Source organism: Ochotona princeps, chromosome 7, assembly GCF_030435755.1.
Source record: "Ochotona princeps isolate mOchPri1 chromosome 7, mOchPri1.hap1, whole genome shotgun sequence".
In the NCBI taxonomy this organism is placed as follows: domain Eukaryota; kingdom Metazoa; phylum Chordata; class Mammalia; order Lagomorpha; family Ochotonidae; genus Ochotona; species Ochotona princeps.
The window spans coordinates 85812998-85836967 of NC_080838.1; the positions used below are offsets into that span (position 1 = coordinate 85812998).

Genomic DNA, 23970 nt, shown 5'->3' on the forward strand with positions numbered 1-23970 from the left:
GGGAGCTGCAGACACTCCTCAGTCTGCGCCTCTTGGGAACCTGCATTCAAGTGTATCCTGTTTTGTCAGCTTCAGCTGGATCATCAAATGCCAGATACATCATTTTGGAAATGACTATCCAGTGTAGCTCACTCTTCTTCATCTCTAGCGTGCCGTTTCTAGAACTACAGAAGTGTCTAATTTGAGCATCCCCCTTCCTGCCCCCTATAAAATCCTGTTTAAGTTCCCTCAGCTCATCAGAGAGCTGAACTAAATACATCAGATAAACAAAGTTCCATTTAGCATTTATATCACTAAAATTGTGTAATCCCACATAGTTTAACCAAATAGGTTATCAATTGTGGACAGAATATCTAAAAATATATAAAAATAATTAGTGCTATATATTAACAAATTGTAGCAAGTATTTAGTAATTTTGCTATAAAACAATACTACATTAAGTATGGTGGAGCATTTTAAATCAATGTGCGTTGCTTGCAAAATTTAGTGTTTTAATATACTTTGTGTTTTAGAACTTTAATAGAAAACTGGTAACAAAAGTGTAGTGTGCACACCAACCCGTTTGCCCTGTTAGTAGCATCTTCATTATCATGGGACACCCATCACCATAAGAGAAGCAATATTGTTTCCTAACCAGGTCCACGGTTTCTTTAACTCCCTGGTGCCAATCCTCTTCCTATCCCAGGATCCCTCCAGGACCCAACATGGCATTTAGTTCACATCCTCTTGGGCCCCTGAGGGCTGTCACAATTTCTCACAATTCCCTTGTTTTGGATGGCTTGATAATATTGAGGAGTGTAGGTTAGGCATTTTGTAGGGTGACCTGTGTCTGTTTATTCCCTTTTCTTACATTTTTCTCACAATAAGATTGGGGCAGCAGGTTTTGAGATGAAGGACACAGGGTTAATGTCCCTTCATACCACAGTACATTGAGAGTACCAGACCCTGGCATGGCATCATTGTGGGTGCTGGACTAGCACCTCCTTGAGGTAGAGCTTGTCAGACTTTTGCACATGACCCTGTGTGCCTTCCTCACACGGCATGTCATGCCTGAGGCAGCCAGAAGGGCATGGAGTATGGCTGTCTCTTGAAAAAAGATATTTGAGTAATTGATAGCTCTGCATGGGGATTTGCCTATGCTATCTCATTTAGTCTCACGTCCATATATTTAAAACACTGTGCATTTGTGGATACCTGTTTTAAACAAAGAGTCACCCGGGTTCAGTTATTATTATTATTATTACTATTATTATTATTATTATTATTATTATTATTACTATTTTCATTATAAAGTTCTACAGGAACAAGCATTCCCTCTCTTTTCCCCACCCCTACACTGTCCCGCATGTTATTACGTTGGGAGTCCTGCATAGTGCAGTGTATCTTCACTTCCTGGCGTGCACACCTCCATGAAGACCCTGGTCAGGCCTCTTGGTGACAGAGATGATGTTTCTTTCAACTGTCTCCTGCGAAATGGTGCTGTTCCCAGTGCCTCTGCAGAGTGGCTGCCTCTGTGCCTGTGTGACTCCCACTGCATGGTGGGTTAGGGGACCCAGCAGTTGACTGGCCAGGAAGCTTAGCTATTTCTTTTTTTTTTTTTTTAATTAATATTTAGCATTATATGACAGTTTCATAGGCTTTGGGAATCCCCCTCCCCCTCCCCCTCCCCTCCCCCTGGTGGATTCCTCCACCTTGATGCAGTATTACAGTTCAAATTCAATCAAGATTCTTTCCTTGCAAACATATATTAAGCATGGAGTCCAGCTACTTGTTGTCCAGATGGGTTGAACAGTTTCTTGGGGAGACCATTTCTGGTCTGAAGTCAGAGCTGGTATAATATCATCACAGTCAATTAAGAGTCCCAATATAACATCAACAGCAATTTGCAATATTATGGACTTGACATAGTTTTGAGTAACCAGTATGTTAAAGAAAAAAAAACAAAGAACAAAAAAACAAAAAAACAAGTCCTAACCACAACCTATGATTAGCTCATTGACATCTCAATTTTAGTTTATATACAGGACCGGACCGGCTGCTATATACCCCGAAAAGGCCACTGGGTACCATTCAGCTGTCTCATGTCTATTTCATTTTAGTATTTAGCCATTTGTTGTGTTGAAGTATAATTTTGTTGATCTTGGCAGATTTTGGGATAATCCAGACTGGCTTTTAACTCTAACAAGATATTTGTCGACATTTAAGGTGCAGAACATTTTTTTTTTGTTTGTTTGTTTTTTTTGGGGGGGGGGTGTGCAGGGAAATCCTCAACACCATGGTGAGGAGTGACCAATCTTTGTGTCCCACCCAGCAAGGCATGAGCCAATCCATGCCAGCTCTTTCCTGTCAGATTTCAAGTTCTACTTTCTGTTGTTTGTCTATTTATTTTAGGGTTTTTTTTTTTTTTTTTTTTTTTTTTTTTTTTTTTTTTTAGTTTGTATGATTGTCTGTTTGCTGTGAGGGGTTTTCAAAGCGATCCCGATGGTCACTGCGAGGGAGGGCAGGGGTCCAGAGGTGGAGCCAGGCTCGGACCAGAGAAAGCTCTCCTCCCTGGTCCTGAAGGACATTAATTGTTCTTCTGTGTCTGCTGACCGCTCAGGGCTTCTGGCTGTCTTTCCGATGATGTTGATTTCTGCACGGTAGTGTTTGGACTTCTTCCATCCCCTGCGGAAGCTCCGGTTGGGGGTGGGTGACCTCAGAGTACTCAGCCTCCGAGGGCATCCAATTCCCTGTGGCCTCCTTGGCAGTTGGGGTATAGTCCTTGTTGCTCGTATTAGTAGTTTGTGTTGAAGATCTGGGAGTCTTCATGGTTGGGATCCAAGCTTCCTCCTTACCACCTGCTCCACTCTGGAGTGCCCCCCTGCTCCACGCACATGACCTCCTGTTAAGAGGTTGTCAGGATCGCACCTGATTCCCCCCTCATGCATTGGTATAGTAGTTTTATTGTTGTTTAGTGCCGCATTGAGTCTGCTGTCTATGAAATACCAGATTTGACCTTGATAAGCTATATTGTACTTTTTTTTTTTCTCTCACTCTTTTTATGGTCTTGAAAGATTTCCCTGCACTCCCTCCCCATTACCGGTTAACATAGCGTATTGAGGGTATAGTAGGTTTTACACTTTTTGATGTAGATCTTAAGTATTCTGACATTAATTGTTGTTTTATAGATTATATCGCATTATCTTATTGCATTGGATACAGGTTGTTAGAGATTGCACTAATATTACAATATACAGGTACTATCTTTCAAATTGTCATCTTTTCATCTCAGGTTAAGGCGAACATGTGGTATTTAACCTTTTGGGATTGGTTCATTTCTCTTAGCATGATGGATTCCAGTCGGGCCCATTTGTCCACAAAGAACTGCATTTCGTTTTTTTTAATAGCTGAGTAGTATTCCATAGAGTAGATGAACCATAGCTTTCTTATCCAGTCTTCTATTGATGGGCATTTTGGCTGCTTCCAGGTTTTTGCGATTGTAGATAGTGCTGCTATGAACATAGGCATGCATGTTGGTTTCTTGTGTAGGAGATGTTTTGGATATATTCCTAGGAGTGCTATTGCTGGATCATATGGTATGCTGATTTTCAGTTGTTTGAGTATTCGCCAAACTGATTCCCATAGAGGCTGTACAAGTCTGCAGTCCCACCAGCAGTGGAGAAGGGTTCCCTTTTCCCCACAGCCTCGCCAGCAAGTGTTGGTGGTATTATGTATGTGTGCCATCCTTACTGGAGTTAGGTGGTACCTCATTGTTGTCTTCATTTGGATTTCCCTTATTGCCAAGGAATTTGAGCATTTTTTCATATGCTTGTTTGCCATTTGGGTTTGTTCTTTTGTGAAATGTCTGCCCATTTCCCGTGCCCATTTCTTGAGCAGTTTGTTTGTTCTGTTGTTTTGGTTTCTCTGTAGCTCTTTGTATATTCTGGAGATCAGCCCTCTATCTCCTATGTAGTGTGCAAAGATCTTCTCCCATTCTGTAGGTTGCCTTTTTACTTTGTTGATTGTTTCTCTAGCTGTACAGAAGCTTCTTAGTTTGATGAGGTCCCAATTGTTTATTTTGGTCTCGATTTCTACTGCATTTGGAGTCTTTTTTAGGAAGTGAGGGCCTACCCCTAAGTGTTCCAGTGTGTTTCCAACATTTTCTTCCAAAAGTTTGAAGGTTTCTGGATGTAGGTTTAGGTCTTTTATCCATTTAGATTCGATCTTGGTGTATGGTGAGAGATGTGGGTCTATCTTTTTGTTTCTGCAGGCTATCAACCAGTTGTCCCAACAGCATTTATTGAACAGACCTTTCCATTTGCTTGGGTTGTTGTCTGTCTTTTTGTCGAAGATTAATTGACTGTATCTGTGTGGGTTTCCATCTGTTGTTTCTATTCTGCTCCACTGATCTTCCTCTCTATCTTTGTGCCAGTACCAGGCTGTTTTGATGACCACTGCCCTATAGTATGTCCATAGATCCGGTACTGTGATTCCCCCTGTTAAGTGTCTGTTCTTCAGAGTGGTTCTGGCTATTCGTGGTTTTTTGTGTTTCCAGATGAATCTGTGTATCATTTTTTCCAGTTCGATGAAGAATGCTGTGGGTAATTTGATTGGGATTGCATTGAATGTATATATTGCTTTTGGTAGTATAGACATTTTGATGATATTAATTTTGCCTATCCAGGAGCATGGGATGTTGTTCCATCTTTCGAGGTCTTGTTCTATTTGTTTTTTGAGTGTTTTGTAATTTTCTTCATAAAGGTCATCTACGCTTTTGGTTAAATTTATTCCCAGATATTTCATGCTTTTCTCTGTTATTTTGAATGGTAGCTTGTTGGTTAGATCTTCTTCCATCTTGCGGCCATTTGCATACACCATGGCTATTGATTTTTGTTCATTAATTTTGTATCCTGCCACTCTGCCAAATTCTCGTATGAGTTCTAGGAGTCTTTGTATTGAGTTTTTTGGTTCTTCTATGTAGAGAATCATGTCGTCTGCGAATAGTGAAAGCTTGACTTCTTCATTTCCAATTTGGATTCCTTTGATTTCTTTGTCTTGTCTTATGGCTTCTGCAAGTACCTCTAGGACTATATTGAATAACAGTGGTGATAGTGGGCAGCCTTGTCTTGTTCCAGATCTCAGTGGGAAGGGATCCAGTTTTTCTCCATTTAGTATGATGCTGGCATTGGGTTTTTCATATATTGCTTTGATTATGTTGTGGATTGTTCCTTCTATCCCCACCCTGGTTAGGGTTTTTAACATGAAGTGGTGAATTTTGTCGAAGGCTTTTTCTGCATCTATTGATACTATTATATGGTTTTTGTTTTTCAGTTTTTGGATGTGATGTATCACATTTATGGATTTTCTTTTGTTGAACCATCCCTGCATTCCCTGGATGAAACCTACTTGGTCTGGATGGATGATCTGTCTGATGTTTTTTTGTATTCTATTGGCTAGGATTTTGTTGAGAAGCTTAGCTATTTCTGGGTAGGGATTGTATTAGCACGAACTAGTACTCACTACTTACGGGATGGAAAGTGTTTTCCCAAACCTTGGGTCAAAGTTCCTAGCAGTAGACTTGCTTGCCCCAGACCTTGTAACTTCTGGAGCCTCTTGCCATGCTGTCTTCTTTGCCTTCATTCCCAGTGCAGCTGGTTTCGGGAAAGGTCAGTTCGCAATTGTTACTGAAGAGTTAACAAATCTCAGGGCTCAATATGCATATATTTTTAAAGCTTTTACATAAAAATTTTAGACTCATCCAGAATGCAAAAATAGTACAAACATTCCATATAACCTTCACTCAGCCCCCTTGGCAATTATAGCATCTTTCATAACCAGAATGCAATGGTCGAAATGACAAGATGAATGTTGGCATGGTACTATTAACTAAACCGCTGACTTTATTGAAGGTCACAACATTTTTCCACACTTTTCTGTTCTGGAGTTCCATATTCAATCTAGCCTGACCACCAACACCCAATATCTGTCCCCTTATTCTGTGATATCGTTGTCTTCCCTGGGGTTTCTTGACCTTGGATGCCTTGTTCACTTTTTAGTGGCATTCTCTCCAGTTTGCTTTTGTGTGATGTTTTGCTGTGGTTTAGTTGAAGCTCAAGATTTGAAGAGAGCATCTTAGTACACAAGATCCTGGCGAATGTACTGCATCTCTGTGTCTCCTCTCTCAGGCTCTTAACACTGATTTGTGCTAAAGACAGCACGGGTAGAATTTCTACATTGTGAATTTACTACTTTCTTCTTTAAATTGAAGAATGCCTTGAAAGAGATGCCCTCCTACATTCCATTTATACTGTCTTTCCTCTACATTTTGCCTTAGGATCCTTTTCGATCCAAGTTATTTGAAACTTATCACTCAATTCTAAGTCAGAAGGAATATGGGTTGCATTATGGTTTTCGTAATATTAGACAAAAAGAAAGCATGAGTGACAATGACAGTGAGAGAGAGCAGGGAGGAGAGTGAGAAAGAGAACATGAATAAATAATAATTTGCTTGGAAACTTGTTCATATCATATCAACCCAGTGCTTAGGTTCTAGGTAAACTGGTGTGAACATAGTACAGCTAGTTTCTCATGGTTATAATACAGATGTCTTAATTAAATTTCTAATATTTAATTTAGGGCTAAGTAATTTATGACAACTGTTAAGTTTATACAATTTACATAATCTAATGGCTTTTAGAGGCAATATGTTTACAGATGTAAATGGAGAAAGGATTTTTAAAAATCTCACTAATCTATAATAATGCATCTAATCGGTCGGCGACCTATTAGAAATACAATGTTTAGAAACTCTATCACATAATACAATGTAATCGATGAATAAAAAAAAGAAATACAATGTTTAGACTGCAGGTGAACAGTAAAAATGGGCGGAGATGCTGAATGCCATCCCAGACGTCGATTTCTGTCTCCTGTTCTATGCTTCCATATCACCTGCGGGGCTCATCATTGAATACATAGTGGGGCTCACATCCTCCTGCAGTCAGGAGTACTGAGAGCAAGCGAATTAGAAGTGAATTTAAACATTAACCAGAGTACTAAAATCCTATCACCTAGTCAATATTAAGAAATCATTTTACATGCTCTTCTGTGTAAGTAATGTACAGAGTAACTTATACTAAATCATTTAGGCACTGGCCACCGTTACAGCATGGCTCTTAAGGGAAAACATTCACTCATGCAGGTAGATGATTTTATAAAACTCGATTTCATATGATCAACCTGAAGGTATTACAAATCAAAATCTTACAAGAGATGGGTTGCTTTTAAGGCTTAATATAAATATATTTTTTAGCTAAAAAAAAAGCCTTGCAAGTGATCTCCCCCAGCTTCTAGTTTTATAGACAAAGAGCTGACACAATCAGAATTGCCTGACCTGTCTCCAAACCCTATGCTCTTTGTTGACTTACTTTGACATTGAATCAGGTTTCCACATTCAAGTGCAGTCATCAGGTATCCAGGTACAGAAGATGGAAATCTGATCCCACCCCCTTATAAAACATCAATTCAAAATTAATTGAAGACTTAAATCTAAGCACTAAAATTATGAAATGAACAGTAGGAAACATATATATGATCAATTCTCTAAGATATTGCTACAGGCAATAAATTTTTAGAAAAGACCCCAAAAGTATAAGAGAAAATAGAAAAAAAAGATTGCAAGCAAATTTAAGGAACTTTGCATGACAAAATAAACCATATACAGAATTTTTAAAATTCTGAATTATTTATCTGATAAGGTATTAATATCCAGACTAACTTGATATCAACAATTTGAAAACCCAGAAACAATGATACAAACATTCCCATTCAAGGTGGATAAATTATAATAAAAGACACTTGTCAAAAGAATAAGTTCAGATGCCCAAAAATTTTATTAAGACTAATAGACATCAAGAAAAAGCACAAGCCACAGTGAGGTAGCATATCGTTCCAGTTAGAATGGCTACTTCAAAAGCAAGGCACACTACTTGGTCATAAAAAAGGATGGAATGTTATCTTTGGCCACAATACGGATGTAGCTTGGACCTGCAGCACAGGATTCCATATGGGCACCCGTTCCTGTCCTAGCCACTGCGCTTCCAATCCCGATCAGATCCCTGTTTATGACCTGCTGGGAGAGCAGCTGAGGATGGCTCAAGTGCATGGGTCTCTACACTCACATGGGAAACCTGGAAGAAGCTCCTGACTTCTGGCTTGGTCGGTTCTGGCTGTTGTAGCGACTTAGGAAGTAAACCAGAGGATGGAAGATCTCTCTCTCTCTCTCTCTCGCTGTCTCGCGCTCTCTCGCTCTCTCTCTCTCCATCTCTCTGACTCTCCTGTCTCTAAAATCCACATTTCACAAAAAATAAGTATGTCTAAAAAAGCACAAGAAAATCCCAGTGGGGACTGTGCATATAAGAGATGATCTTTTAGATAACTTGCAATTTTCTGTTGAATATTTCTCTGACTTTCTACATTTTGTACAATGACCACAGGTCATTTTTTCCATCAGACATCAGAAAAACAGCTATCAGTATTGTCAAATACAAAAAAATGTGAAAAATAGATTGACAAAGAAAGCCAACTGAAATAAATTCTTTTCATATGATTATTAAGCGTACTTGATGTTAGAGCACAGAATCGGCAGTGTTTTCATTTGTTTTGATAAACTGAACTCCAGAGTTCTGATACATTAAATTATGGAAATTGTATTCATTCTGCAGCTTCCTAACAGATTGCAAGACTTAGAGGCAAGTCCTGGCTGCTGAGATATTCCCTTTTCTGCTCTCAGAGTCCCATCAGCTGGCCCCTAGGCCCCAGGCCTAAGAGTAGTTGCTGTGCTTTGAGAGCCAGGATCCCCTGGCCATTTCTCAAGCATGTTTTGCCTCTGCTGAGATGCATACCTGAGCGTCAACTCTTTTCTCCAGATAAGAGTGAATCTGTTTCTATCTGAAGTCATTGAGCTGTTGGAAATGCAGAGAAATGGTGTGTATATGTGTGGTGGCAGTGGTGTTGGAAGCAATCCAGCAATGTGTTCATCCGGATAAGGCAAAATGTAACCTAATATAATAGCATGGGGAGAAAGCAGACAGCTGGTCTACCCAAGGCTGAAGAACCCCCTGTATCTGTCCCAGCCATTTTCACCAGCTCTCAGCTAATGATGCCCATACTCATAAGAACTTGTTAGAACAAAGGCAGTCCCACAAAGAAGCTGGCACACTGTTCTAGGCTACACAATTTACTAATGTCATTTTTTGATGAGATCATAGTCACAGAAGTTGGCAGGAGGTGCCTGCTGGGGCCAATGCAGCTCCATGCCTGGCTTCCCTAAGTTACTGTGAATAAGGCTTCATTCTCCTTTGAAAGGGTCTCCTGTGTGGTGATGCCAAGCAGCAACCCTCCTGCAAACCCAGGTCATCGGCGCCACTGGATAGCTGATGTCATTTCCTCCTTCCTCACACCCTTGTAATAGACAGTCACACACTCTACTGGGCCCTGAGACCTCCCCATGCAGCTGGACTAGAAAATACTGCGAATTTCTCATAGTTATCAGTGGACTCTAATAACACGTGGTGGTGGTGGCAAGGAACATATGAATTATGGTAACTTAATAAGACTGCTAGACCTAACTTCGTATTTTGATTGATCCTTGGCCATTGTCTTAGCATCAGCTTATCACACCTGTCAGTTAGCTTGTCTGAAAGTCCTCCCAACCTTTTCTCTTGACCACTGGGCCTTCACCCTCAGGCTCTCTGCAGGTTGCTCAGGCTGGAAACCTGGGGCACACCATCAGCTCTTCCTTCAGCCTCATTTCCTACATTTAATTATGCCCCTAAACCCTGAGTTCTTTACATTGTCTCCAGACACCAATTGCCTTTCTTCCCTGTGTGGCTAGTCTATAGACGCTGCACAGTCTTCAGAGGGAACCTCACTGGGTTCCTACCTTCAGTCCAACCCAAATAGTGGCCCAGTTTGTTTTTCCTGTTAAATGTTGCTTTATCTTCTCTCTCTCTTTCTCTCTCTCTCTTAGTGGACTCCCACTTTCCTCTTTGGTTTTTCCGGTGCTGCCGCTGTCCCTGGCCAGTTTTTCCCTGGCCTAAGGTCCTCATGCTCTCCTCCTCCAACCCACAGATGAGCTCATCCCATATTTGCTCCAAAACAGCACAGTTCCCATGTCTTTCACAAAAGGATTTCATACTACTTTATCCCACAATGTCCTTTGTAACTTTTGCTTATATATCCTAGTGTCTTTAAACTGAGCTTCACAATGAATGAACTATGTGTCTGACTCCACTCTTTCATTAAATATTCATTTTATTCATTTTAACTCTATGATATTACACAGATAAGAGGCCTTCCATCTGTTGATTCTCTCTCCAAATGTCTGCAAGAACCTGGGCTTTACCAGTCCAAAGCCAAACGCTAGGGATTCCCCTGCATGGGTAGCAGAGCCCCAATGACCTCCACAGCCTTCTGAGACACTACAGCAAGGAGCTGAAAAGAGAGTGGATTACAGGGTCTTGAATGGGTATTCTGAGAGGGGATGCTGGTGTTGCAGTGGCAGCTTAACATGCTGTGCCACCACATCACCCCCACCACACTGACTCTAATGTCTCGATACAGATGTGACCGTTCTCTGCTTCCAATTAGGAAAACATATTCACTCCCACATTCATCTCTATACTTGGATGATCCATCCAGAAAAATGAAGGGGACATTTGTGTGACACATGAGGCGATAAGGTAACACATGCGTCAGCTATGTTTCTGTCATATATGATACAGACTCGATGACCGATTGTCAAAGCATTTCAATTCCGTTTGGTCACGTGTCTCTACTCAGAATGACTTTTCAATGTTAATCTTAGAGACTTTCCCTTTCTAGCATGCATCAAGCTTATTTAGAGGACAATCAAAGCCTTCTCCAAAAAATTAATGAGAATTTTCTTGCTGAGGTCTGATTAATAGCTTGTGCTTTAGACAAATGGAAAAATAAGATATTTTCTGCATGTATCTTCTTCTTGGCTAGCCCTCTCTTCCAGGGTTCCTTGAGCACAGCAAATTCATCAAAGAGAGAAAGTGCCTTGGGGAAAACCTGCTAATAATATGATACCACTTTCTCTCCCCAAGGGAAGGAAGAGAGGATAGAAGTGTTCCCTTTTAATTTAATTAAAGTGAAATCTTTCTTTAAACTATCATAGCTCCCATAATATTTTTAGAAAAGAAATCTTTGGTATGTTCATGAATCACCATCACACATAGGAAATTTAAATAAGATGAAATTAAATGATAACGATTGAGCACTTAATAGAAGTGAACAGACTGATGCAATACTTTCAAAAGTTTTTAATAAGCTTTATTAGAATAGTTTCAGTTTCTTAGAAAAACTGCACAGATAGAACAAAATTTTTATATAATCCCTCCAATGCTCCTCCTATTAATATATTGTGCAGTTATGCACCTGTTGCAATTAATAATTTAGCATTGACACATTATTATTAACTAACTATGATGCTTACTTTGCTGTGTTCCTCCCCAGTGTCCTTTTTCTATTCCAGGATTTCATCCAGAATTCTGTGCAGTGTTTTGCCTTCAAGTGCCCTAAGGCTCTGTCGGCTATGATGTTCTCTCAGACCTATTTGCAATGACCTTGAAAGCTTGTGACACTGCTGGTCAGGTCACTTTAGGATGTGGCACACTGCAAGGTGTGTGATATTTTCCCCGTGCTTTGACTTGGGCAAAGGATAGGGAGACAGACCAGTGGGGTCAAGTGTACCTCTCGTCACCTAAGCACAGGTTATCTACTGTGAGCAGGGACCCTCACAGTCCTTGATGCATTGATTACCTGGAAGGCACAATGCTTGCCAAACTCTACCACTTGGTTCACTTGTGTCCTATGCCCTTGCTGGCAATGATTGGAAGCTGACACAGTTCAGGGTCCACACTTCAGGGTGGACAGAACATTTTAAAAAATTCTTTTTATTATTCTATGCAACACAGTTTTGTAGCTCTAGGGATTTACCTATATTTTGCTCCACTTTCTCCCTCTCCATTTTCCCCTGCCAACATTGTCCCCCACAGAGAGGATGGGTATTTTGTGAGTGTTTTGATTTGTACTGAAAATTTGTCTTCCCATCCCATGGTTCATGTCAACAGGTGCACAAAGATACTTTGCTTGTTCTTGGATTATAATCTGATGCCACTCTTTTCGGCTCTAATTCTCCAAATATGATCCATGGGAGGGTTTTTCGTTTGACCCCTGTGTCCTCTGATGCACGTATGTCCATGTGAGTTCTTGTTCTTGTCCCTAGCTTTTTGGGAGGGGAAATATTTCTCCACTTCCTTGCACTACATGTGCTAAATCTGTGTTTCCCATGCCACACTCTTAGAATCAGGCACTTCCTCAGAGATTTCTGATTTATTTTCCTGGAAAACATATCTCAAACCAGCTTCCAGGTTTGTGTCCACACTCCAGTATTATTACCTGTTTCCAATTATTAAGTCATCAGTCCATTGTGTGGAAAAATATATGTGAAAGTGAGACACTGTAATTATGTTGGAAACCAGCAGTGGAAACAGGCCATTGGATGCAAAACATTAAGAATCCTTGGTTCTAGTTTATTGCCACCAGAAACTGCTCATCTGGAGTCTTTATTCAATGGAACCTGGAACTGAAATGAAAAGCAGATGCTATGAACACTTACTTTAAACAAGTTTTCCTTTTTCCTGCTTGAGATTAAACCATAATGGCTAAGAAAAAGACCTCATTTTCTGTCTTTGCACTAACAGAAGATTAGGGAAATGCAATCAGGAATGTGTTTATTTCCAGCAAGGGGACTTTGGATGAAGGCATGGCTTGTTCCACCCGCAGGCTACATCCCTGGCGCCTCCACCTGAAACTGTTTCAGCCCAGATCTGTGGTCGGGTGCCCAACCTTGAGCAAGCATCTTGGTTTCAGTCACAGCACTGTGTCACCGAGTTGTCCCTGTCACTGACCTGGCATCCTCTGTGGCCGCTCTCCTGACACTGCCTTGTGTGCTCCACGCTGCCCTTGAGTTCATCTTCCTAAGTGTTTATTTTGATTCTCCCAATCCCCTCGGACATTCTGCTCCATGATTCTTGCCTGACTGTACAGAAGCATAACTGAAGAGTCAATGTTTGCCAGATATGTATCTAAAGCAAAGTACAGCCAAGCACACTCATGCATACACACATCAGTTGTATTAACTGTGGAGGGGAAGACAGAGGATGGATTCAACTGAGCAATAACATAATTTTATGACTTTCAAGATATGGATGAGACATGCATTGTTTTAGCTGTTAATGGTGGTGCTATATTCCACCCTTGTGTTAAGAACTTTTGCTTTCACACTACATGTTTTCTTGTTCAAATTTCCTCCATAAAACCCCCAATGAAAATGCTTTCAAAATATTTTCCATATCTATCCTGAAGGTTCACATTTAAAACTGTAGCTATGAGGAATACAAGCTGTGAGAGGTGCAGGGCCTTTTCTCTAGCGGGAATGGAGGAGACAGAATGTCTACATTATGCTTCCAGAACACTCAGGCCTTGGGCGTAGGTTCGCACACTGGAATCAGTGGCTCATTTCTTGAAGAGTGGTGTCAGGTTCATGGTAAAGGGCCGATCTCAGGCTGGAGCTGGCCTAGGTGGGAGTAATGAGTAGCTACTACCTGTGGTAGCCATTTTGGTTCAGGGCAAATTCATCAAGCAGAAAAGGAAATCTGTGGCTATCCAGTGAAATCTTCCAGTAAGAGGTAGTCCCTCAAGTCCTGACTGTCTGTGCTTGGGAAGGGTTGGATGACCATGCTCAACTTGCAGGCTGCCCACAGCCAGCAGAATTGGCTGCACAAGAAAAACAGCCCCAGACCCTAGGCAGAGCCGGAATTTAAAACAGAAAAGATCCAAAATGGAGAAATGTGAATAAAAATGATGAATGCTTTTGATTATCTTGGCATTCCAATTAGCTGTGCAATTTTCTGAGTTGGGTGTAATCCTAAACGCATTTGCATTTACATAGTTCTTTAAGAAAGTAAAATTAAAATTCCTACTACCTATGAGGTAAAGCATTAAAAAATATCCATTTCATTTTTATCTATAGACAAAGTAAAAAGTGTTTATTTTGGACAAAATTACCAAGTTAAAAAGAAATGTATGAATATTCTCTATATTCTTTCTAAAACAATAAAAAATGAGCTTGTTCTATGAATTTATCACCATTGTAGATTAAAATGGAAGAAGTCTTTACTACTGAAAAAGAATATACATAATAAAATATCATCTGAGTTCTGACAGAATAAACATTCTCAAATAAAATGTAAATACTTGAATTTCATTGAGATTTCTATTTAGTATCCTGTTTCAGTTGCCATCTTGCATGTATCACTTTATTTGCTTTAAGGCTTTTCTTCATTTTAATTTATTGTTGGTTTTAACAGATTCAATATTGATTGCAGATACAATCATAAAAAACATATTCCAATCCTCCCTCAATACCCTCTTCTGCTCTATCATCCCTCTTTTTTGTCATTTTGTGATTTTTGAAATAGCATCTTTTAAATTTCATCATAGTAAATAACCTTAATACTTCAAAAATACGAAGTGTAGCAGGTAAAAAGCAGAAAGGTCCCAGCGGGAACATAGACAATGTTTATAAAGGATAGCTGAAAGGAAAAAAAATGACCATTTCAGCTGCACAGAGCAAATTTACAGGAACCTCGGGGCACTAGAACTACAGCACTCTAAGATTACTAACCATTGGCTTGACAAAGATATAAAATGTGTTTTTTTAAATTTCTATCCTTATTTTTTATATCCCAGGTGTGAGGAGGAGTGTTTAGTGTTTCTCTTAGAGATCTGGTTTAGTGCACTCAGTTTGTTGTCCCACCGTTGTGTGCACAGCGCTTCCAATGGAGGGATCACAGTCCTTATTACACCTGCACAATACTCTGCTGTTCCGTTCATCTGCTGATGAGCACTGTGTTTGATTCCGTATCTGCTCTGTTGTGGACAGATATCTCTGATACAGTGTGTTCATGTCCCAGCAGTGTGATGGCTGGATCATGTTGCAAGACTACTTCTATTTTTTTCCCAAAAATCTCTATCTCCTTTGCTATATGGCTCAGTAACATACATTCCTACCAACAGCATGAAAGCATCTCCCATTCTCCACAATTTCATCCACCTTTATTAGTCACTGTGACAAAATAATGTGATATTTCATTGTGGATCTGACCTGTACTTTTTCCGATAGTGTTGTTGAATGTGTTTTCATCTATTTGTTGACTATTGGTGTTTCTTTTCTTTGAGAACTATCGAAGTCCTGTGCATTATGGAATAGGTAGCTTGGACATCCTTCCCCCTTCTGTTGGCTGTGTCTTCATTGTATTCATCATTTCCTTTTGTGTGCAGAACTTGTAGATTTTGAGATGGTCACATTGGTTTAGTTTTTGTTGATGTTCTTGTTGTTGCCTGTGCTTGGAGTTTCTGCCCTACACAGATATTCTGGAGGTTTTTTCTCAGTTTTATTCCAGCAGCTTCATCAACTCAGATCCTAAATTTAGGCTATTGATCCACCTTCAGGTTATTTTTTTTTTCTTACGTTTGTATTTGTGTAATCTCTTCTGGCATAACCATTTGCTGAACAGATTACCGTTATTCTAATATGTGGTCTAAGAACTTTATCCAAAATCAGATGATTATGCTACATGGATTGATTTCTGGCCTTTCTAGTCTTTTCATTGATGTGGTAATCACTGTTTCTGCTCCAGTTACTATAACATGATATCATGCTCCAAGGTGAGGCATAAGTGAGGCCTCCAAGCTGAATTTTCTTGCCCAAGGTTGCTTTGGACATTACAGGTTTTTGTGATTTCACATTAATGTTAGGATTTTACATGTCATTGATAGATTGTTGGATTTGTGTTTTGAATGCAAAGATTGCTTTAAATACTTTTTCTTTATTTTTGACAATTTTTACATGATTAATTAGAGCACAAAGTGACAAGGAGTATAGGAAAGTGGGTAAGACTATTATTTCCACATTCTCTTATTTTCTGTGTCTGGGGTAAAGGGGGAGATAAAGGGAGAAGCTCGACCGAGCCTCCCACCCATCCCAGGTCTCTGATGTGGGGCATGCTCCGAGAGTCATGCTCAAGTGGTTTTGATAGTTCAACAGTTACGAATTGCTGCCAGTCTCGCCATTCCAAGCACAATGAAGTCACTGCAGAATCCAATGGTTGACATAGGCCATCTTAGAATCCCTGGTTTTCACTCCAGTTCTTCACTGTAAACATATGGCTGGGGTAGTTGATTGATTTGTTCTGTCCTCTGTTGCGGTGCCAGGTGTCCTCTGCAGGTTCCAATAGACTGCCATATCTTCCATGTGCACCTAATTATGCTGTCCACTGCTCCATCTGAGCCTCTGAGGAGGCTAGGCTCTGGTATTTGCACTCCATGGCGGACCATGGAACCTGCACTTCTTTTCATTGTTAGGGTTTAGAGTCCGGCAGTTCGATTTGGGAGATCCCCAAAGAAACTTTGTCTGAGATGATCTCAGACCAGATTCTTGTGTATAGTTGTGAGTACACAGCCCAGCACAGTCTATCACCTTGATCAACTGGTGGCTGCAATTGCTGCGTTGGTTCTATTTCCAGCCCTGTTTTCCACTGGAATCAATGTGTGTTGCAGTTCAGCCTGATTCTGCCCAGCACATACTCAGCCCTCACACAAACCAGTGGCAGCCTAGTCGGAGCGACCCCCAATAACCCCCACCAGGCCTGAACCCTGCCCTTGTTAACATGCTTGCCAGTAAGTACTGCCAACTAGTCCAGTCTGTCCCATATCCCATTCAGCTCTCATACATGTCAATGGGCAATGTCAACCCAACCAACTACACTATCTAGCCCACACACATGCTGGTAGGTGCAGTTCTATCCAGCCACCCCTGCCGCTGTCCTGGTTCCCATAGTCTCCAGTGACAGTGATAACCCAAGAGGGAGGTGCCCGCTATTTCCCTCCTAGGCCACTCCCACTTTCCGGATGGTTCTGTCGGTTAACTTGACGGATCAGTCACCGGTGCCAGTATCTGCTATCTGACGCTGCGGCAAAACCCAACCATCCCTCACCCATTCTGCTTTGTTTGCACCAGTAGGGATAGTCTACCAAGCATGGCTCTTCCCAGATCTGGCTTACATGAGGCCCACAGGTGTTGCAGCCCTGCCCGGTCTGGTCTGCCCCCATCCCAGCTCATGCTCTCCAGTGTAAATTCTTTGATGATATCAAATTAGTCAAGCATGTGAGCAGGAAATACTTTTCCATCTTACATGTGTCCTTAAAGATTTTTCTCTAGTGATGTTTTTTTAATTTTCATTGTAGACCTCTTTCATTTCTTTTGTAGATGTATTCCTAAATATTTGATAAATTTATAGTAATTTTGGATGGTGTTTCTTAGCATAAACAAGCTACTGTTTTTGCAATTCTATTTTGAGACATAAGGCTCTACTGACTTGCTTTATGGATTCTAACAGCTTTGTGTTGGCTTATGGATGTTTTTCCCTGTACAGCATCAAGTCTTTTGTACAAATGGATAATTCAAATTTTGATAAGCTTTATTTCTTTATCCTCCCTCATTACTTGTGTTAAAGCACTGAGTAAAAGTGGTAGAAATGAAGCATGCTTGTTCCACATCTGAGAGAAAGTGCGTTCAGCTTTCTCCATTCGGAAAGCCATTGGCTTGTGTTATATGGCCCATTTAATGTTCATGTGTGATCCTTCTGTACCTACTTTATGGAGGCTTTTCCTCATAAAGGGGTTTTCATCTTAGCAAATGCATTCTCTGTATCTACAGAGATGATCTTTTTGAATTCCTAATTATTTTGATTGTATTCATATAATTTGTTGATTTGCAAATGTGAAACCAATTGTCATAGTTCAGGGATAAATATCACTAGATTGTGATGTATGATCTTTCTTGATGTATTTTTTATTTAATTTGCTAATATTTTGTTGAGAATCTTTGCATCTATGCTTATTATATATATATATGATTTTCTTTTTGCATTGTGTTTTTGTTCAATTTTTATATCAAAGTGATAGTGATTTAATTTAAAAAAAAAAATAAAATAAACTTTGGCAGACATTCCGTGAAGCCACAGGCCTCAAATCTTGAGTACCGATGCTGCCTCAAAGGGAGAAGCCCAGACTGACTCCAGGCTTCTTGGGGTCTGCCCAACGGAGAACAAGAGCAAGAAGCAATTGGACATATTGATGTGGTACAGAATGAAATAGACTTAATGAATAGGCTAGAAAGACTTTGAAAGTACAACAGAAATATAACAAACTCTGCCAACTTTTTTTTTCAGAAGAGGTCAGAATTGATCACCAAAATCCAAAATTTTAGGGTAGCAACATTTGTCAACCATCTGCAAGTGTCTGCACTGCTGGGAGAGGAGCATGAGGAGGCGCTGCGTTATCTGACCAGAGTCCAAGCGACAGAGTTTAAATCAGGTTAATTAAATTAAATCAGGTTACAGAATAGATTATTATTTTAATGAAAACCCTTACTTTTAAAATAAAGTTCTCTCATTGATCTGAATGAGAGTGGGAGTCCATACTCAAAGTCCACTGAGATCAAATGGAAAACCGAAAGGGAGCTGAACAACGCCAGCAGGAGGGGCGGAGCGAGCAGCCTGAGAGCTTCTCCACCTGACTCGCCTGGCTCACCCACTGCTCTGACACCTGCGCCCAGGAGCTGGGTGAGGTCATCAGCATTGACTTCTGGCCGAACCCGATGCAGTACTACGGGCTCCAGATATGGATGATGAAGACGGGGAAGGAGGAGATGAAGACGGGGAAGGAGGAGACGAAGATGCGGATGATGAAGGATTGGAAGACATTGATGAGGAGGGGGAGGAGGATGAAGGTGAAGAAGGTGAAGCTGATGAAGGTGAAGATGACTGATAGAAAAGCACTGACAGATTCCAACCTTTTAATTTTTTTTTTTTAATTTTCTCCAGTCCTGGGGAGTAAGTTACTGTCTTCTTTCTAATTTTAGTGTGTGTGCTGCCGAAGCGATCATACTGTCTTCTTTTTATCTTGTTTTTCCCTCTCGTGTTTTTGAGGTCTGATTTCTCTACTCCATTATTCTCATCGTATTGTGGGGAAATACCTTGTACAGGATATAATGGGAAAAGAAACCTCTTACTGCTGTCTGTTCCAAAATCATTTTCACTTTTCTTGTCTCCACAAATTGTTTGGGATCAACAGCTTCGTGTTCTGTGGGAAAACCAAACATTCTGCTCCCCTAGCTTGGCCACAGGCTGGAGGTTGCTTGGCCCCTGTGCAGCCGAGCATAGAATTCTAGCTTTTTCTCTCCTTTTTTCTGTATATTGGACTCAGACATCACTGAATCTGTATGTGGATATGGACAGTTAACATTTATCAACACGTGTCTGTTCACTTTCTCTTGTCTTTAAAAAACATGAGAGAAATAAACTTTAAAAACGAGATGCTAGAAGTTTCATTGAAGTGTGGATTGAGATGTTTGTGTAGGTTGTGTGTGCAGTCTGACACAATGTTTAATTCTGACGTTTAACAGACACCTTTACAGCAAGATGACACTTTAAAAATAAAATAGAATTCTCTCCTGATGATAACTTGAGCCCAGACACTCAATGGGACAATCAGCAGAATTTGTAGGGTTTCATTTGGAATCGACATTCTCTGCTGTAATTCTGTTCCTGTTTATTTTTGAATTTTCTTCTTATTTCACTGGAAAAGAAAAGATGATGCTCACTTTTAAAAGCTAAAAGTGTGCATGTTGCTGTGTTACAGTAAAACTATGTACACACACAAAAGTTTGGCAGAGTTCCATCTGATTCAATATTTGGAATAGCTAGGAAATATTGGAGTTACTTGTTGTTTAGATGTTTAACAATCTTTGCAGGTAAAGCCATTGGATCCTGGTGTTTTCGGTGGATTATCACCACACTCCCATTGTTTCGGTCCCATTTAGATTGTGTATCTCTTCTGGATGTAGCCATGGTGGGTTTTGTGTACCCAGGAATGGATACATTCAGCATATCAGCCTCTAGTTTTTCATAGTAATTTCTTATGATCTTTTGAATTTCATAGATGTCAGAGTCATGCCTCCTTATTCATGTCCAATTTTCTTCGTTTGAATGCCTTGTCCTGTTTTCTTTTCTCTTTGATAGTCTCGATACAAGTTGATATGTTTTGTTATCCTCTGAAAACTTCAACACACTACTTTTCTGGTCTTTTGTATATGAATTAGTTTCATCTTCATTTATCTCTTCCTCCTGCTGATTTTGTGTTTTTGTATGTTCTTGTTTTACTGAATCTTTATGATGTATTATTAGATCTTTAATTTGGGGACATTTCTCTTTTTATGTAAACACTTAGTACGAAGAAGCTGCTCCTTTTTTTATTTACGATTTTTGTGTTTTCTTACAGGATTGAGTAGTTTGTGTATTTTCACCTGTTTAAGGAAGCTTTTACTTTCATTTGCCATTTCTTCATTGACTTGTTGATGGTTCATAACATGTTTGTATTAGCATTCTTGTTATAGATCTCTAGTTGAATTCCTTTTTGAGATGAGCAGATACCTGGTATGTTTTGAGGTGTGTGTGTGTGTGTGTGTGTGTTCAATTTGCTGAGACTTGTTTTGTGGACTATTAGTTGGTCTTTCCTAAGACTGGTTCTGTGTGTTGATGAAAAGTTGTTGTAATCTCTGACGGCTGGCTGGAATGTCCTGTAAATGGGTATTAGGTCCATTTCCTTGACAGTATGTTTCAGCTCTAATGTATCTTTACTGATTTTCTGCTGGGTTTTCTGTACGTCGATGGGGGAGAGCTATTGAGATCATCTCTGCTGTACCGCAATCTCTCCTCTATGTCTAAGCGTATCTGCTGTGTATGACTGAGTGAGTTGGATGCATGGATATTTAGGATTAATATGTCTTCTTGCTGAATGGTACCTTTTGTTACAATGCAAAGTCCTTTCATCTTTTTAGTTTTTAATATGGAGTGTTTTATCTGAAATCAGCAGAGCTGCTCACTTTTTCTTTCCATTTGCCTGATGTATCCTCTGTATCTTTGCCTTCAGGCGGCTTTCAGCTTTGTTTGTGGTGGCAGCACATAATGGCACTTTGGGTATTTATGCATTCCGTCAACCCAAGTTTGGCTCTGGAATTTACTCTATCACATTCAGGTAATTATTAATAGATAAGAATTAATACCTGCCATTGTGCTGCTTAGGTACTTTTTCTATCTGTTCTGTTATTGAATTTGGAGGTCTAGTGTACTTTCATGATATTTGCGTCTAATGGGGGACACTCTTTAGATTTTTTCTAAGACTATTCTTGTGGTGATGAATTCTCAGTTTTTATCTGCACAATACCTTATTTTTAACTCATTCTTGTTTTGTATTGTTAATGTAAAAACAGCACAATTAATGTATTCCATTGGTACAATTCTGTGAATATGAGAAAGCTTACCTCCGTTCCTGCCTCCCTCAAGATACTCTGATATAATATAATATAATATAATATAATATAATATAATATAATATAATATAATTACTAGGCTTACTTTTTTAAATACCTGTAATATATCACCATATACTCTTTTGACCTGTAAGGTTTCTTCTGAGAAATCTGAGGTTACCATACATATACCCTTCACTTGCAACCCAGTGTTTTTCTCTTACAATCTTTAAGATTCTCTCTTTATCCTTAAATTTTGACACTTTGAATATAATGGTCTTTTGAGGAGATCTATTTCTGTTGAGTTAGCTTGGAGTTCTTTGACCTGAATGTTCAATTCGTTACAGAGATTTCAACCACAATTTCCTTTAGCATGTTCTTAAGGTCTTCTCCTTCAGGTACACCTGTTATATGAATATTCCATTGTAAAATGGTATCCCATATCTCATGCAAACCATCTTCATTCCTTTTAATTCTTTCCTGTTTATTTTTGCTACACCTGGGTGCCAGATGTTCTCTCTCTCTCTCTCTTCTGGTCAACTCTGTTTTCAAAGCTTTCAATCCTACCTTTTTTTAAATTTCGCTTTGTAAAGATTTCATCTTCAAATTTTCTACAGGGATGTTCCTAACGAGTTCTATCTCCTTAATAATTTTTTCATCAATGTCGTGAATTTCCTCATTTGTTTACATTTTTTGATATTCTCTTCTATCTGAATGAATTTGCATAGCATCATTCTTTGAAATGCACATCTCTCATTTCAGCAATTTCCTTGGTTCCAGAATTCTTTCTCATAAACCTTTATTTATGTAAAGTGCACCCATTTCATGTATTTAAACTTCTGGCTCAGGAGCACAGAGATGGCTTCCGTCCTATGGCTGAGGTTCTTGCTCTGCAGGATTGTGTGAGGTCTCATGCTATCTTGCTTCATCATTTCTCCTCTGTTCCCATGTTGTAATCTTGTAATCTGTTGGTGTAACCATCCCTTCTTCTTTATGGAGTATGTGGAATACAGTGCATCACTTTGCTTATTGTCATGGCTTTGCTTTTCAGTGAGCCCAGGAATGTAGTATCAGTGATTTCTTCTGACTTACACGATGTCAATGATAAGAGGCAATTTGGGTTAGTCTAGGGCAGCTTGTAAGCCTAGATGGTGTGTATCTTTGGTACAAAGGGGTTCATGAGCTAAACGTGGTAGCCAGGGCTGTGTTTCTTGTGCTAAAGAGGACAAGGGTGACTTGTCATACTGGCAAACCTAAGTGACGCTGAGGCTGTAGAACCAGCTGTTGTGGTTGTAGGACTCTGCGATCTGGACCTTCTCAACTAGTGCTAACAGCCCGAGCCCTTGCCCTAGAGTATGTGAACAGAACCCTGCTGCAGTCCTGCAGAGTGACAATCAGCTATAGAGGAATGACAGGTAGGTTCTATCCTACTCTGGGTAGACTCCACTAGCTCTTAAGCAGTTCAGATGGACCTGGTACAGTCCCTGTGTTGCAGGGCATGGAGGTGTCATTACCCAGAGTGTTTGCTGGCTGCTCACAGTGGTAGCCACCAGAAGGTGAGACTGGTTCCACTGGCCCATGAAGTGTGAGTGAGCACAGCTCTGGGCCTAATTCCTGTCAGCTAATACTGAGTGGCAGGGTGACAAACGGCAGCAGTTTCTTGCCTGGTGGTAACATGGTGGCTCATTCTGGTGCCTCTGCCAGGTCTGTCCTCTCTCCTTTCATCCAGTTTCGTTATTTCCCCAGTTCTTCCCCCAAAGTATCCATCAGTCTGATTCCTGGTAGTACATCCTTTGTAGTTCTCCTTTATCCTTCTACCTCCCAGAGTGGCTCAAGGTAGTAGGGCAATGCCTTACTTAGAATGGTTATCATTTTAGTCATACATTCCAAAGAGAGCATTCTTATCCTTTAAAAAACAAACAGGAAAAAAAAAACATAGAATCTTCCAGAAAGGAAGAGGGGAAAGTCAATAACTGAAATATGTATCTTGAGATGCAATTATAGAAAATGAGTTACGTTTTATAGTCTCAAGGGTAGTTATAAGAGGTGTAACTGTGAATAAGCAAAAAAAAAATACATTTTGGGTTTTTTTTTTGTGTGATATTTCTGGTTCTTTTAAAAAGGTTGGTAATAATCAACAAAGGGGAAGCCTTTATGTGCCCCTAGACTTGAACAAACCAAAAACCCAGTGACAGCTGAGGCTCTGAGATGTGAGCTGAGGCTGTCTGGTTCCCTGCTTGGGGATGCCTGGCCCTGGAGTGACAGGAAACAGGAAGACAGACAGACACCACACCTGAACTCATAGCCAAACTTTCAGGCCAAGGAAATTAGCTATAAGATCACTTGGATCTTATAGAATCTAAAATAATGTAAGATCTGTCATTGTGCTGTAACAGGTTAGGCTAATATCTGCAATGCCAGTGTTCAGAGGACAGAAAGAGTGCAACCAGAAAAAAAACAGCTGTCCATC

At 40.1% G+C, this 23970-nt stretch overlaps 1 pseudogene; it reads left to right on the forward strand.

Annotated features, from left to right (window-relative positions):
- Positions 1-18958, forward strand: part of LOC131480732 (protein SET-like) — a 55117-nt pseudogene extending 36159 nt beyond the window's left edge.
- Positions 18959-23970: the final 5012 nt, after the last annotated feature.